Source organism: Poecilia formosa, unplaced genomic scaffold (genome assembly GCF_000485575.1).
Source record: "Poecilia formosa unplaced genomic scaffold, Poecilia_formosa-5.1.2 Scaffold141, whole genome shotgun sequence".
NCBI classification, from domain to species: domain Eukaryota; kingdom Metazoa; phylum Chordata; class Actinopteri; order Cyprinodontiformes; family Poeciliidae; genus Poecilia; species Poecilia formosa.
In genome coordinates this window covers 407,039-423,497 of record NW_006800080.1, presented here as the reverse complement: position 1 = coordinate 423,497, position 16,459 = coordinate 407,039, and the positions used below count along the sequence as shown (strand labels likewise).

At 37.2% G+C, this 16,459-nt stretch overlaps 1 protein-coding gene across 16 annotated transcripts in view; it reads left to right on the top strand.

The window, feature by feature from the left end:
* kirrel3b (kirre like nephrin family adhesion molecule 3b) overlaps window positions 1-16,459 on the top strand; it is a 340,233-nt gene that overhangs the window by 94,660 nt on the left and 229,114 nt on the right. The window lies entirely within an intron of this gene.

Sequence of the window (16,459 nt, the reverse complement as noted above, 5' to 3'; positions counted from 1 at the left end):
AGAAAGGACCACACAAGTGAACATAGCATATGATTGTCATGGTGACAAACACTTGAAAGATTACAAGACTGCAGTTTGCAATCCTGTTAGTTATCTTTCAATTTTGAACAAAATTTAATTATCTTAGAGAAGAACTTCTCCTTTTCGTTTTTCTTTTTTTTTTCCAGGTCTTATATCTTTTTTTCTTGGACTTTAGGACTTTTGAGTTTGGTGGTGTTTTTTTTTTTAGCTAAAAAAAGAACCAACTGCCGGGTGATGTTTTGCATTAATTTGTACAAATCTTGGAGACTTTTTGTTCCCACTTCAGCACCAATTACTGATAATTTCCTGTAATTTAGTCAAAGCTTACTGACAAAAAATGTGTTTATGTGTCTCCAATAAAAAAAACACAACTGCTGGTGAATATGAGTGCAAAGGTAAAAAAATGGCAAAGGGGATGAGACTGAGATAGGTGTTTATACTTTGGATAGGTCTTTAACTAAGACCTATCCAAAGTATAAACACTTCTGTTATTTCACATAATACCACACCTTTCTTACTGGCAATGTACCACAGATGGACCTGCTGGGAAAAAAATAAAAAAATAAAAAATCTCTGGCAGTACTTTAAACCATAAGACAAAATGACATTTTAAAACTAACATTTCAAAACCTTGTTTTACTTTTATATAGATAACCATGTCAAGAACAACCCTATAAATAAGTGAATAGAATAAGTAGTCAAAGATAAGGATAGCAATGGATCTTATGTTAGGTTGATTGTAGAACCTCGATGAATGTATTTTAAAGCAAACTGACTAGATTTAAGTCACCCTGGAGGTCACACTCCACAAAAGGCCCACTTGATAAAACAGACAAGGAATCTAGTGAATATACTTAGCAGACAACTCTCTTCTTGACTACGTTGCCTTTATTCTTACTCTGATGAACCTTTTGAATGAGTTTCAAGAAAGTCTCAGGCAACACCCACAATAGATGCCTTTATGATGGTGGTAGATATGCAGGCTCATTGAATCCATCGATACAGTAGATGGAAAATTTGCCCTGTCCAGTTAAAGATGACACTTTTATTTGATTTTCCAAACCCTTATTTTTGGCACGTTACTGTATTTCCATCATCAGTGTTACTGTCAGTTGGTCAATAAAACACAACAGAGTAATGAAAAGAATATACCCACAGAGCCAGACGCGAAGCCACAGAGCCGGCTCAGACTCTTTAATCCAGGTCCATTTTTTTTCCCAGAGTGCTCTGAACCTGCTGTGAAATTGAATTTTCCAACCTTGTGTGTATGTGAACCAGCCAAGCACTGCATTGTCAGAGCACTCAATTAGCTCCCAAGGCATAAGCCAAGATGTTTTCCAACTGCAAATATATTCCTTGCTGGACAAGCTCTCATTTGCATAATGCTTCTAAGCCTATAGCAAAGAAGAAGGAGTCTTTCCCAAAGTTAGAAGTAAAAGCAATCTGCATGTTTACTAAATAGTTAATTGCTCTCTTTATGCCATTGTATATCATATGTAGGGGTAAAGTATCCTTTTGTGCTGAAGCAATGTAAACCTTTGCCCAAAGGCTGGAAATATGGTAATACACTTGTGTTTTGTGCTCTGCAGACATTCTATTCCTCCTTTTTGCATGCACATGTTGTTACCTTGACTTGCTTTACAAAGAAGGACCCTTCAGTTTTTGAAAGCTTCCTCAAACAGAGGTTTGGGCTTGTTTTCTCTCCCCTCACTGGGAAAAAGCTGAGCTCATGTTCACCACCCCCCACCCCCATATATTTAATCTGTAGAACAAATGAGATTGAAGCCTCAAATTCCTCATAACACTCCCTCGAAGTTGAACATTTTCAGAAAATGAATCGTGTTGTTTACTGAATTTGCCGTCATTGAACCAGTCGGCTGAGGCATTAGAAATAATCTGCACTGACAAGTAGCTAAACATTCCACTGACAAAGTGACATTGAAGTCACACAGCCATGCCAACTTTTCTGTTTTGTTTTTTTATTCCCAGCTGAGTGGATAAGAGAGAGAGAGAGAAAAGAAGAAGATGAAAAAAAAACAAACTCAAAGAGAAAAGTTACTTTCAACAACTGGAGACAGTCAGCTGCAGTAGCAATGACTTTTTCTCAGAACCCACGCTCTTGCTTGAATAAAGTGGCTATGAAACACTTGTGCAGTCGAAGTAAGACATTTAGGGTCAAAGGGTTATTGTAGGTTGCTAGTGACCTACGGTAACCCCTAACATTCATTACTGAGGTGCCACCATCTTCAAATTTAGTGCTGCACTTCCTTTCACCTCCCGTAGGTCTTTTAATTCACCTTGAGGACACGTGTACACATCTACATCCATGGAATTCCTCATCACACAGAGAGATACGGAGGTTTTTGTTAATGCTTTACGGCAGGGGGATTCTCACTCATACCAGTGTAAATTATGCCCCCAGCCATTTTCACAGAACATTCTGTCACATATATTGGACAGAGACCTAAACTGAGATGTAGCGCTGCTCTGCCAGTACAGCTTCATGAAATAGGAATGCAAGGCAATGTGTGCCTAGAAGGTGTAGATCCTGATTTTTCCTTTTTAATAAAAAACTAACTCTTCACTGAAGATTTTCATCTTTTACTTATTTAATTATTCCAAGGCAATCTAATAATGAACCCTTTACTAGTTATACACTAAAGCATCTGGTTTATATTTTGTGCATATAAATCTTATGTGGTACCACAGAAAGTGTGAAAGGGATTGGATAAAAAAAAATGCTAATGAATTGAAACTGATTTCCTTCATAGTGCGTTCGCAATTTAATTTGAAGCTGAAGCAATTACAGGGAAGAAAAGGATGAAAATGAATTGAAACTGGCTGCTTTTTCTACCTCTGAAAGTCAGAGCAACAAGAACATAGTTTAACTCAGAGATGTTGACCATGAAGAATAGGAATGGAAAATGTATTACCATCCTATTGTGTTTTTATCCCTGCAGGGTTTAACTACAACTGGTTATATAAGTATAGCTGTAATCACAATAAGTGATAAAAGTAGGCATTTTTAGTTGGTGTAAAATCATTACAAGCTTATCTTCCACAGATTTTTATGGACCACACAATCTGCAAGGAACAGACAACACTGGGATTAACTAGGTTTTAAATATGCCACATGATGAATATCAGTTCACCTTAGTGCAACTAAGTTTCAGTCATACTTTCACACTTGATAGAAACTGGTTGTTAATGGACCTTACAGTGCCAAGAAACAGCCTGATGACATATGCTCATGCTTGAGATTAATATTGTTTGCCTTCCAGCACTTACTACTTGCTATTGCTACAAATTAATTTCTTTCTTTGGCAAGTCAATTGGCCCCTGTCCCTTGGCAGACCATCTCTGGAGAAGAATGTATTTTCCTTCAGCATGGCTATGATCTAACTTCATAATCCAAACTGATCTTACCTTACCATAAAAAAAGGTTAAGTGCACCCCATATGGCAGGAGATATGATTTAAAAGTCCGATGTTTCATAATATTAAATGGTTACATTTAAACCTAGAGTTGACCTTATGAGGTCAAGAGAGACATCTAGATAATGTTAAAAAAATTTGAAAAAGGGAAAGATTTGCTTTTAATCTAACCGCTTAAGTGCATTGGCAGCAATAGAGCCAGTTTTTTGTTTTTTTTTATTCGAGATGAACGGCATTTCCTGAGAAATTGAAACAGGATGATGGAGATCAGTGACAATACCGGCAGGATAATCATGCCCAAATCACAGCCATCTGCTCTCAATCTCCACCACCATCTAAGCGCGCCACCATCAATCCCTCACCAATAAATCCTTAAATCCCGACAATCTGCAGCACTCAGCTTAGGACCTCTGATAATCTACCTAGCAAGCCCACATTACTGGACAGGAAGGTACTGCATCCCCTGGATCTTTCATCCCTCTAGAAACCAAATTTGGCCTCTTTTGCGTTCCACAGATTTAATACTGTTTTAGAGCCTCTTACATAGAGTGAGTTTTGTATACTCAAATGCAGACTAATCTACATACATAAAACACAAAATGTGAAACCATGTACCTTTTTGTTGATATTTTGCCTATGCAACCACAGCCATGACACTAAGTCAGACAAAGACTATAAAAATAAGATATGAGAGTGAGCTTGTAAGATTTATGAAGGAGTGTGTTCTTTGGATGGTGTAATTACTCTACACCTCAATAAGATACAGGTTTTAGCCCAGTCAACATCTTTGCACCATATTGCTGAGCTTTGTGGTTAAAGGGCAATTTCAGGGACCTGAAATACCAATTAGTGAGCTGTTGAGTTTGATAGGATGAAGAAGCCTGATGAATGAAATGTACCTTGACTTCTCTTGATGAATCCACTCGGCTGCTAACCTCAACACCTATGCCCATTATTGCCCGGAACTCTGTGGTTTGTGATTAGAGTGACCGCCTCAGAGGTCACTCACTAATATTTTCTTTGTCAGCACACCACCGACAACAAAAAAGTGAGCAAAAATGCAACTCAAAGTACCTAAATTTAATGTGGAGGAATGAAGTAATTTTTCCTCAACACCCACATTGGATTTGGCAGATGTTCTGACGGATAATTGCTACATTATCTTTAAAACGGATAATATTTTCTATTTGCTTTTTCATTTTTCATTTCCTTTTTATTTATTTATTTGGAGGGGAGACTGTTTTGGAAAAAAAATGGGTCTCTGGTATGTGATTCATGTTTATGCCAGCCAGTGCGTTTTTGTAAAGGCTTCTGCTCCTATCTGTTTATATTGGAAATCTGTGCTCATGAAACAGTTTTTATCAGCTTTATCTTTCCTCCTGTGGCCTTGTGAAGGATTTTCAAACTGCGTACTTGCTGTTCCAAGAGAAGAAGTTCTTTAATGTCATTTTCCCAGCGTGTCACATGTTTGCTCTTTGTGAATAAACACCTTTTATTTGCCTATGACACTTGGTTAACGTCACATTTATATATATATATATATATATATATATATATATATATATCCTCATATAGCTTTTAGCAACATGATTTTTTTTTTTTACTATTGGCTGTAATCAATGGAAATTTTTCACTAATTGATGATAGCCACTGAGACTAGCTGCCTTTCCATTAACCATGAAATTGCACAAATTGAAATTACAAAAATAAATTACTTAAGGGAAACACGCCAATTTTGGAAAAAAAACCAACAACAACAACAAAAAAAAAACATATCGAAACAGATGTATTTCACACAACTCCAATGGAAACATCTTTTTTTCATTATACAAGTCACATATTCAGATATTACTACTGGTGAAAACTACAAAGAAAATGACAGGAAGCAGTAGGAGGATGATAGGATGATGGTTTGTTTTGGGATTTGTTTGGAAGAGTGTGCAGCTGTCTCCACCAGAGCACTAACTGCATTGCACAGTTTATAAAAAAGTTATGTAATTCGACTGTATTGAGTCCATAGCTCCTTGGTAGAGCACGCCCGGCATACATAGCCAGATATGCCGCATACTTGCCTGGCTATGTATGCAGCATTTTCCCCAAAATACCGCATACATAGCTGCTACTTAGTAGGCTTGTCGCTGAAGAAGAATGACTGAAGAAGACAACATCTCCTCTGATGTCATATAAATGATCGCTAACGCCAAGACTGATTTATGAATACATTTCATGTAACTGTTTCCATCCATCACTGCCCTGATTTTTAATAACATTGCATGAACAAACTTATTACGTGCAATTTTGTTAGTCATTAGGGGAATATAGACAAAGATTTGCACACATTTGTTATGGAAAGACAGCTATTGTCTAAATGATTTCAGGTTTAAAATCCCTAATTTAGATGTTCTTTCATTAAAAAATGGAAACATATTCCTTAAGGCGGTTTTTCCTCTTAATGATACGATCTGCAACTCGATTTTGTTTTACCATCTTGACACTAGAATTAATCAGTGAAATACATGTTCTTTTATTTGTTGCTCAGAGTTTTTGCCTTAATCTTAAATGCACACAATTGACTCTCAAGAGAGAGAACATTTATTTCAACATGGGTGAGCTTACTAACTTTAACATTGACGTTTTTTTTTTAAGTTTTTGTTGGCTCTAGTGACCTTTATTTGAAAGTAGTTTGACAAGAATCAGGGTAATGAAAGAGGGGTAAGACATACGGCAAATATCACTATGTTGGGAATCGAACCTGCGACCACCGCCACAAGGACTAAGACCTCAATACGTGGATCATGCTTTGCCCCTGCACCACCACAGCACCCGTATTGACTTTTTAAATGGATCTTCATTAAAACATGCTAATTCTAAAGAGTCTTACAGGTATGTCTGGTTTCATTGCCAACAGAATTTCCCAAGAAAAAGTCACAATTTTGAGTGGAAATTTTGTTTGAAGATAAGAATGTGTCTTTGTATAGGAGCAAAAACAAACAAACAAAAAAAAACTCTTAAATCTTAAAAGTTAACAGTATCCAACGATAGACAAAGCAAATAAGAAGGTTAATATTAGTATTCACATTGTCTTTTTCAAGTAAAAAAACAGTAACAATTATGTAAATATACATAGCTTTCATAAATAAGGCTTGCTACAAACAGTCATTTACGAATGCGGGTTGTAAAACAGAACAATTGATTTCACCTGATCAGCTGCTCCTATGTTGGTACTTCTTCGGAAATATAGATCCTTAGGTACTCTTTGACACCATAAAACACTGGAAAATGGTTGCTAAAGTGCACCCAAAAATAGTATCTGCAAAATCTTTAGTTGAAAACACAGCAGCTGACATCTGTTAGGGATTAGACATTAAACAACCCTAAATGCAGGACATCACGGCATTGGTTTTAAAGTTACACAACAATTTAAGCCCCTGTATGACTATGCTACTTTTTCCATCTAATTCCATTTACATTGTGTAGGTTTACAGAACTTCCAGGGAAAGAGCAGCTATAGTTGCCTTTACTCTTTTACAGGATATATTAGGATAAACGAATGGTTCCACTCAGTACATTGTCATTCGCTTGTAAATAGGATATGAAAGCAAGAAGCCTTGACAGAATATTTACTGTGCAGACATAAAATCTTGGCTTCGAGTTGGGAATACTTACTGTAAGTTGCTATGGCAATAAGTGAAGCAGACAAGTTGTTGGGGGATTTCAATGTGGGGCTCAATACGGATGACTGACATGCTGAGCTCAGCCAGCGTCGCCGATCTAGACATCATAGCTTTATGCTAAATTGAGTTGTCCTCCATTTAACATGAGGGTGAGATGGATGCATACACACATCTCCACCTCACTTAATGGTAATCAGGGGGAGGGGAAACACAGAAATATAAAGTCGAAAAATATCACTGGTATATTAGTGTAAATACAATGTATTCTGAGATATGTAGCGGAAACACAGAAACACTGCATTCTGGTCCAAAAAATTACAAAAAATACCAAAATAAATACCAAATAATGTACAGAGAAAAGAATAACCAGTTGTCAGAACATATAAAAGATAAATATCTTCCAAAAAGAAAGGGGAAGTTCTGAATTTTTAGAAAACATAAAGCATGTACAACAGAGAGCATGTGCATTGAGGTCTGTGGCATAAACTTGTGAAACGATATTGATGAGCATTTGAAACGCTGAATGAATATAAATCATTTTTTAAAAATTGTATAAAAAAAAATCACTATTGGAAGAGAGTTTTCAGCACACAGTGGGAATCTGGTGCCATACTGTTTGGGGATAGCATATTGACCATTAAACTTGATTGGATGCATGGGGCGTGTAGTGTACATATAACGGATTACATAGAATAGAAAAAAGATTTTGGTTATTTTGGTAAGGATCAGTGTATGTTATGAGTGACCGTAAATAATGTAGATGGTGTTGACCGTGTTTCAATAAATTAATCGTATAGACACATATTTTGAAAGTGGAAAAATTGTGACAGGAAAGAAAGTCTAGGTGTGAATATTTATAACGTGTAAAGTATTTAGATGCTATATTTCAGTCAGAAAGGCACAATGTATTTTATGTATGAGTCAAATAGGGATAGGATTTAAAAAGCATTGGTTTCTTCCTACTCCTGTTCAAATTGAATCTGAAAGTTTTTCATGTTTCAATATTACTTCTATTTTTAAAAAGGTAAAAAAATAATTAAAGATTTCATTTAATTCATGTTATATTAGTCCAACAAGCATAGCCTCAATTTAAAAGCCACACAATCAATATGATCACACCAACTTTTCTTTCTTAAACTGTGAAGTTTTATTTTAAAACACAATAAATCAGAAAAATCAATGTTTTTTTTTTCTCTTCAAAACTAAGACCTTTCTGTGCTTGAATACAACTTGTTTAGTAGCCTTACCACTGTTAATAGCGCATGAGGGATGTTAAGCTATTAGACCCGACCATATGTTTCCTAAGGTTGGCTGGAGCCAGATTTCTGCAGCAACACACTGTAGTTAAATTGTTAAGAGGTTATACAAATCAAGTGACTGACTTGCGCAAAATGCTTTTTGAAGAGTGCAGTGCCATCCCGCATCTATGTGTGACCCACATAGTGACCACCATAAGGAGAGGGGGCAGGTTGTTGTCTACATATTTTGTGCATAGTACTTAGGCCCCCTTTGTTGAATGAATTAATTGTTAAATTGTTAAGCTGACAGTATGTTTTGTTTTTTTCAAACTTCAATCATCCAATCCAATGAGCAACACCAAACAAGAATCACTAGTAAAAATAATCTGCTTGGCAGTGCAAAGACCATTTGGCAAGTTTTTCAGTAGCACAACCCAACCTCAACTCTCCTGCTCAATCCAAAATTTCATTTTCCTAACAAATGTGGCACTGTTTGTCAACAGGCTTTCCAACAGTAATTAACTGATTGCCTTGTGGATTTGTTTGCTATGTTCATGTTTTAATATATCTGCAGCAGCTGTCTTAGATATTGTACTTGGGGCTGCTAGAAGATACCTAATCTTTGACTTTAAAGCATGCTTTTTTATTCCTGACAAGGCAGTCGTGTGATGCTTACATCTCTTTATGCCAGATGTAAAAGTGTTAAACCTTGCAAAGGCAGGGTTACCCATGACAGTCAGAAATAACAGTACACACCCCCTGTCCATTTATACTCAGATAAAAGTAGATTTTTTTTTTTTTCTAGCAGTGGCTTAGACAACATCTCACAACAGTACTGAACAATGCATAGCATTAAAAGAGTAAATAAATTATAAGTATGGCTTGCTAAAAAGTGAAGAGGGGCATTTTCTGGAGGTGTTACTTTTTAAACTGAATTGCAGAGAAATATAAGTCCTTACAAATACATTAGTAAAAATTACAAGTTAACAGTAACATTAAATTTCATAACTATATAGCATGTTTTCACTTGAATTTTATGGCATGCCGTGGAAATCTTTAGATTTTTTTTTTTGTTGAATGACATGCAGCAAACAGAATCCAATACTCTCCACTTTCTTTTTCACCTGACATGATTATAGTTATGTATAATTTATACGCCTGTTCTTTTATGCAAGATCAATACACTGTATGTAGCGGATTGCACCATTTAAAGTTTCTTAGTATAACAAAACAAAAACAAAAGGTTATGAATTAATCATGCTTTTCTTTAGGTATTTGTTTATTTGCGAGGAATTCAATGTGATTTGACCCTAATAAATGAGATGTTCACACCACATCACAATGAACTGGCCCTCAGTCAGAATTTGCTTTTCATGTACATCATACAACAGAGAAGTTAGGAAGTGAGGAAGATGATATCAAATATAATGGAACAATGACGACTGTTCTTAAGTGAAGATCTTTAGCCAACTCAAGAGCCATTCATTTAATTGGTTTTTTCATTATTAGGCGGCTAACTAATGGCACTTAACATATATTAGTATGAGATGGCATGCTTATCTTTGCATTATGAAAAAAAAAAAAAAAGTATAGTATTTTCCCACATCAGAATGTGTACGGAAAATGTCGGAGGCAGTTGCATTGGCAAGTTTTGGGAGGGATGAAGAGAAAGCACGGGAATAAGAGAATAAGATAATAACACTTCCAATGTAATTTGCACCAGCCAGTTAAATGTTACTTCTTATTCTCTCTACACCTCTCTTCAAAGGAAATATATATATAAAAAAAATAAAAATAAAAAATACAGGTTTGGACTTCAGAAAATTGAAATGAATCATCTGCATTACATTTGTGTCTTTTTTATACTTTTTTCCATCTCTACACTTGAAATCAATCAAACCGCCATAATGGCACTTCCCAGAGCAATGGATTTATCTCAGTAATAGTAGTGTATGAGCACCAGACAATCTTAAAAATGGAAGACAGAGTAATAAGGTTGAGTAGGTCTTTCAGGGAACAATAGATGCTTATAAAAGTATATGATGTGTGTGTGTGTGTGTGTGTGTGTGTGTGTGTAAAACAGCGCAGTGAGTTTGTTTTTTTATGGGATTTGTCTTTGTTCGTAACTGTTACATCCAAAACATCACTGATTCATTTTCCTACTCTCTCACTGTCTTTCTGAAGCCAAGCTCTCAGCTGACAAGCAGTACGCGTGACAGCCTCCCTGATGGTACACATACTGTTCTCTACAAGATGGGTGGTTCCACCCCCTGATTGCTAATTACAATTAATTACGAATCAATTACGCGAGGCCAAGTACCTAAATCAAGCTTTGACACGCTCAGCTCTGTGTCAGGCTACTGAATGAGAGGTAGCACTCAGTATAGACAGACCTACAATTTTAGGGTTTTTCCATCAGGAGACAAAGCTCATACGTGTCATAAATATAATTTATAGTAAGAAAATGATATTTGTGAGCTGCTGTAGGTACTTTTTTCATGAACGATGAACTAAGGGAGTCAGGGTATGTTTTTTTTTTCTTCATTTTTATTTTTTTTTCACTGATCTGAGACTTTAGTGAGCAGCACAGGAGATTGCATTACCTCCCCATTGGCTGTTTATACAGCCTAAGTGATAAGAGAAATGACTTCGTAAATAACCAAGACGCTGTAAGCTCTCCTTCTCCTCTCTGCAAGTGAGTGTGTGTGTGTGTGTGTGTGTGTGTGTGTGTGTGTGTCTGATACACTCATCTGCTAAACTGTTCTTAATTAACTGGGTGATTGTTTTCACCAGATTGGCCCCACTGATTAGAAAGTGAGTCCTGAGCATCAGTGTGTTTGTGTGTGGGTTTTGAACAGTTTGAAGGTTGCTTCGATGAAGGTCATGCCAAAGAAGAGCCTCATTAGACGTGCAGAAGATGATCTGTAACGCATCAGTATCTTTCCTTCAGTCAGTCTTGCTCTGTGACTGCTACCATTATGGTAAAATCTGCTTGTTTTGATTCAATAAACTGTTTACGGAGGCATACTGATCTGCCTTGGATATTGCTGATTATACACTAAAAATGCCCATAAATTGTACATCCGTCTATGAGATGAGGTCATTTAAATGCATGGGAGAGCATGGTACTAAACATACCCATGAAAAATGATTTTCAGGCTTTTAGTTTGTGTGATGTGCTGTGCGGTTTCAACTACAAACCTAATGTTATTGGTTATCTCATTTATAGCTACCAAGACTCGTAGTAAGACTCTTGAACTTTTTAAAAATTTACTCCGGAAAAAAATAAAATAATCCTTTTATGTCCTCTGCTGCAATCCGTTTCCATTAGTGGCCTCCCTGCTATTACTGCAAATATTTTCAATATCATAACTCTTATAGGCGTATGCTTAGAGTTTAGCGTATCCCCTAAATAGCACTAAGAAGTCCTACTTATCATTTTCCACATCCGCCCTACCCTGTTTCTTTTAAATACAAGAATTGAGTAATGCAACATAGAAATCAAAGCTCACCTCACTTTTTCTTGCTCCACAGATTAATCTGAGGCACTCAGCATGAAATTAAGAATTGATTATTGTAAGACGACCCCGGTTGGTTAACTCGATTCAGTGGCATTCACTCATACGGAGTGACACGTCATCCCGTCCTCTGGGCCCTGGCATTAATTCTTTTAAATCTGTGCAGGTGACCTCACTGTTTAAAGATTTACACTTGTGAAACTTTGCCCCTGGTGTCCTTGCCAATAAGAGCCTTGCAGCTTGCCAGCGACAGCCAAGGCTCTTATTGCTTTAATAGAGGAAGAAAAAAAAAAGGAATCGGGCCTTGCAGGATCTCATACATCTCCCCCACAATTACAGCCAAGCTGCCGTCAGGAAGCATTTTCTTTCCTCTCTCAATTTTGTTAAATATTTGCCCAAGGCAAGAGTAAAATGAGGAGAATAAACAACTCATATTCTGATGCACCGCATTGTGGTGGCAGACAAGCTAGTTGGTGACAGGTATGACGGCAATGTTCTCTCAAGTAAATTTTTCAGAACAATGCTATTGTATCTTTGATGAGTTGTGGCTCACTGTTGCTGGCTTGAGAACAGAATGTCTTACCGAAGCACATGTTTCTGTTATGATGACTGTCTGTGATTAATGCAGACTTACCTTACCCGACAATAAAAAAAAGCTAAAGTTTGTCTAACTAAGTGAACAGCCAAGAACTGCTAGTGTGTCTGCTTTGGGGCAACTCGGAAAACAGTGGCACCAAATCCATCTGACCTTTGGCCGCATCTCCACTCACTATGAGGTCCAGACAAAATGTAATATGTTGTGATAAGTCTTATGGGGTTTTTAAGATCCATTATAACACCTATATCCCAACAGGGATTCCTGTTCTTCCTCTCTCTGATTTCTTCTCCAACAGTTTCCTAAAAATCTGTCTCTAATCTAATGTGATTCAGGCAGGTAAAAATGTTGATGAGAAATTATCTAAGAGTAAAAAAGTGAGTGCAAGTTTGTCATCTGAAGAATTCTGTTGTATGTGTAAATTTTCATTGATACAGACAGACACAGCTCTGTAACTTTGGGTTGTTTTTGAGAAATTAAGTTAACATTTTTAATAGCTTATCATAATTTGTCTATATTGTTTCTTGTGTTTTGTTCTGATTAGGTTATAGGTAGACGTAAAGTGTCTCAATGGCAAATGCTTTGACGGGACACAGTATATCTGACTAGAGGGTAAACTACAATCCTTTAAAAACCTCTTTCTGTCACACGATGCCCAGCAGAAATACTTTGGAACTTCAGGCTGTGTTTTTCTAACTTCCTCACAAGGTCTGAGCCAGATTACGTCCTCGATTGTTTGGGATCTCCTAGAGGATTTGCAGATAATCAATACCTGCTACAAGTGTATAGAATATACTTTTTCTGCTCTTTACTGTCTGCACTACATGGTGGAAGCTTATGGTGGCACATTTTTTCATACTTATCTCTGTTCTGATTGTCCCAATAGTCCTGCCTCTCAGGTTCTCTCTCCTCTGCTTTTGCTTCTCACTTCATTGCTCCATACATTCCGATTCTGGTTTGCCTGTGGTCAGCTGACCACCCGGATACAATAATGCCACCTGATGCACTGGCCTGATATTTGTCAGCTCAAGGGCTGTTAGGGGGTTCTGTCTGTCATTTAGCATGACGGCACTGAATACTTATTTGCCATTTCATTTTGAGGCTTGATTGACGGGCCGACAGCGTTGACATTCTTGCAGGCGTCGCAGAGCCTGTTATTATGCATACATTAACATTCTGATAAACACATGGTCGACCATTGAGGAAATAATTACATGCCATCACTCTACTGTCTGGAAAATTTTTGCTTTGTTGTGTGTGTGTGTGTGTATGTATGCGTGTGCGCACGCGTGCACACACACGTTGATCTGCATGTTTCATCTCATAAATATAATCTCTGTTCCTCTTGTTCTTCCCTACCCATTAATGACTTCAACATCAGCACCTCTCATTTGGAAATCTCTGCCAGAGCTCAACGCTTACCATAAGTCTCAGAACCCACGCAGCAGCTCTATGATTTTTCATTTTCAAAATGCTTTCCAGTTAGATTTGAAATTTTAACTGGGCAAATTGCTCACCCCCCCTTGTGTCTCATGGCCTTTGTATCTTGAGCGGAGCTGTGGGGAAACAGCAATCATTCTTGTCTCTGACATTCACGTCTCCAGTAGCTTGGTTAAAAAGAAATATATGTGTGTTGACATTTAATAATAAGATCCTTTCAGACTAACTGTGGTGGCTTTGTAAATTTAAATGTGCTGATGAATTCAGCTAATAATATAACCATGGGAAATATTTAAATGGATTCTTTTATGCATTTTGAAACTGAAGGGAAACTATTTGAACAAACACCTTGCAAATGGACCTGTCACACTATTGTGCATCAACCTTGAATTTCAGCATCCAAGAAAGCTCCCTTGTTAAATAATTCTTTAGCATAAACTCCTTAGGTATTTAATACTGTTGCAACAATAATTTGATCTACAGAAAAGCTAGGCATGAGCAACAGCATAATCAGTACAACAAATAATCAGATATCACAGCAGTGAGCCAGTGACAACACTACTTAATCCCATGATACACCATGCAGGTACACTGTCTGTGCTAATGAAGATTCAGCCTCCTCCTGTTGCCTTGATGTTTGCAACTAAAAGTTAAAATGATGGGACCACTTATCTCCAGATCAGGTGATGATCACCTGACCACTTAGGCCAATTATAAAACATAGATTTTTCAATGCTAGATGTTCTGTTGAGATTTATGTATGAATAAAATAAAATGAGATACTGATGTTATGGCAAAAGAAATGCACCTGTCCTGATTCCATACTCTTAGTTCCAATAAACGTGCATAGATCAAACTGTATCAGTTTTCAAATCAGATATGGATATTAAAGTATCAGTTTACTGTCATTGTTACCTTGTGGTACCACAAGAGCTTCACTGGGCTAATTATAGTGTGACAAACAACATATCGACTAACTTCCTGAAGGCCCTCCATCATCACCTAAATCAAATTCTGTTCACAACACCAATGCCACACAGTATCAATCAGGCGGCCTGTTTCTGCTGCCACCTCAGATGAGATTAATGGGTCATGGCAGTGAATGATTGTCAGTGTGTCAGTGGGTTGTCCAGCCCAGTCTGAAAAGCACTAAAATCTACCTCTTGATTATGAATATGAACATCACATAAAAGAAATAAAACAGCACAAGGCTTTCTATGCATTTGTCTTAATACTAACATTATGAGCTAGCCCTGTCTTTCCCCCCTCCCGACCAGCTTGATCTGCAGCTCTGACACTTTGTGGAAAGTACATGTGTAAGCAGTTGCTGTATATCCAGCTACTGTAGCGCTCTTCAAAAAATATTAATAAAAAAAGGCTTAAGGATGCAAGTATACCATAAGGTGTCAAATTGTGCTACAGTCAGCCAAGCTAATTTAGGGATAACACTAGAAATCTTAATGGACTTCAACACAGTAGCATATTTATCCTTTGTCTGTCTGTCTGTCTATCTATCTATCTATCTATCTATCTATCTATCTATCTATCTATCTATCTATCTATCTATCTGTCTGTCTGTCTGTCTGTCTGTCTGTCTGTCTGTCTGTCTGTCTGTCTGTCTGTCTGTCTGTCTGTCTGTCTGTCTGTCTGTCTTTAGTTCTTTCTATATTATTTATAACTACAGGATGCAAGATTGTAAAGTTTTACAATAACTGTGACTTCATAATTTCAAACATGTTTCACATTTGGATATATGATTTTACAAATACAAAACTGATAAAAAATGTGCCTTTAATGCTTCAGCAAGTACTACCTCAGGTCGTGGTGTACCTACCAGCTTCCTAGAATTAGAGAGTGATATTCATACCATTTCTTTTCAAAACAGCTTCCACCTCAGTAAGAAGGACAAACAACATCTGTAAACGTTTTGTTTTTTTCTTTTTTTTTCTTGGTTTTTTTTTTTTATCTTGTCTAAGATTAAAACTATGACAAGACTACACACCTTTTCCCCTTTTCCCCATGGAAAATGGAAGAGGTTAAGAGGTGTGAACACAAGGCACTGGATGTTGAGTTGACAGGTTAGACCCATGAGTTTTAAGGGGGCTTTGTTGGTTTGCTGTGGTTCACTAATCATAGCATTAGGAATAGTTTTGCACATAGATTCCTTTTGTCTTATGGGGTCTCCATGAAAGCTAACTCCCCTTTGTACACCAAATAGAGTTTAAGCTCCATTGGGAGAAACAGAGCTTATGTTTAAGAATACCTAATGCCCGAGTGCCAAGAGAGGCTACCCAGATCTACAGGCTGCCCAGAGCGGAAAGGGACTTAAGGTGATGTGATTGTGAGGCTCTTAAAACACAGGCCTTGGGAGACTTTATGGGGGGTTAATTATTCAACATTTTTCTTTCCCCTTGAAGTGTGCATTCATCTTATTCTGCTCCCTGCGTGTTAACAAGCTGTATCTGGCCTGCTTGGCAAGGATGTGGCTGTCACCAGCACCACCATTAAACATCACTGCTTTATGGGGGAAGGACAGATA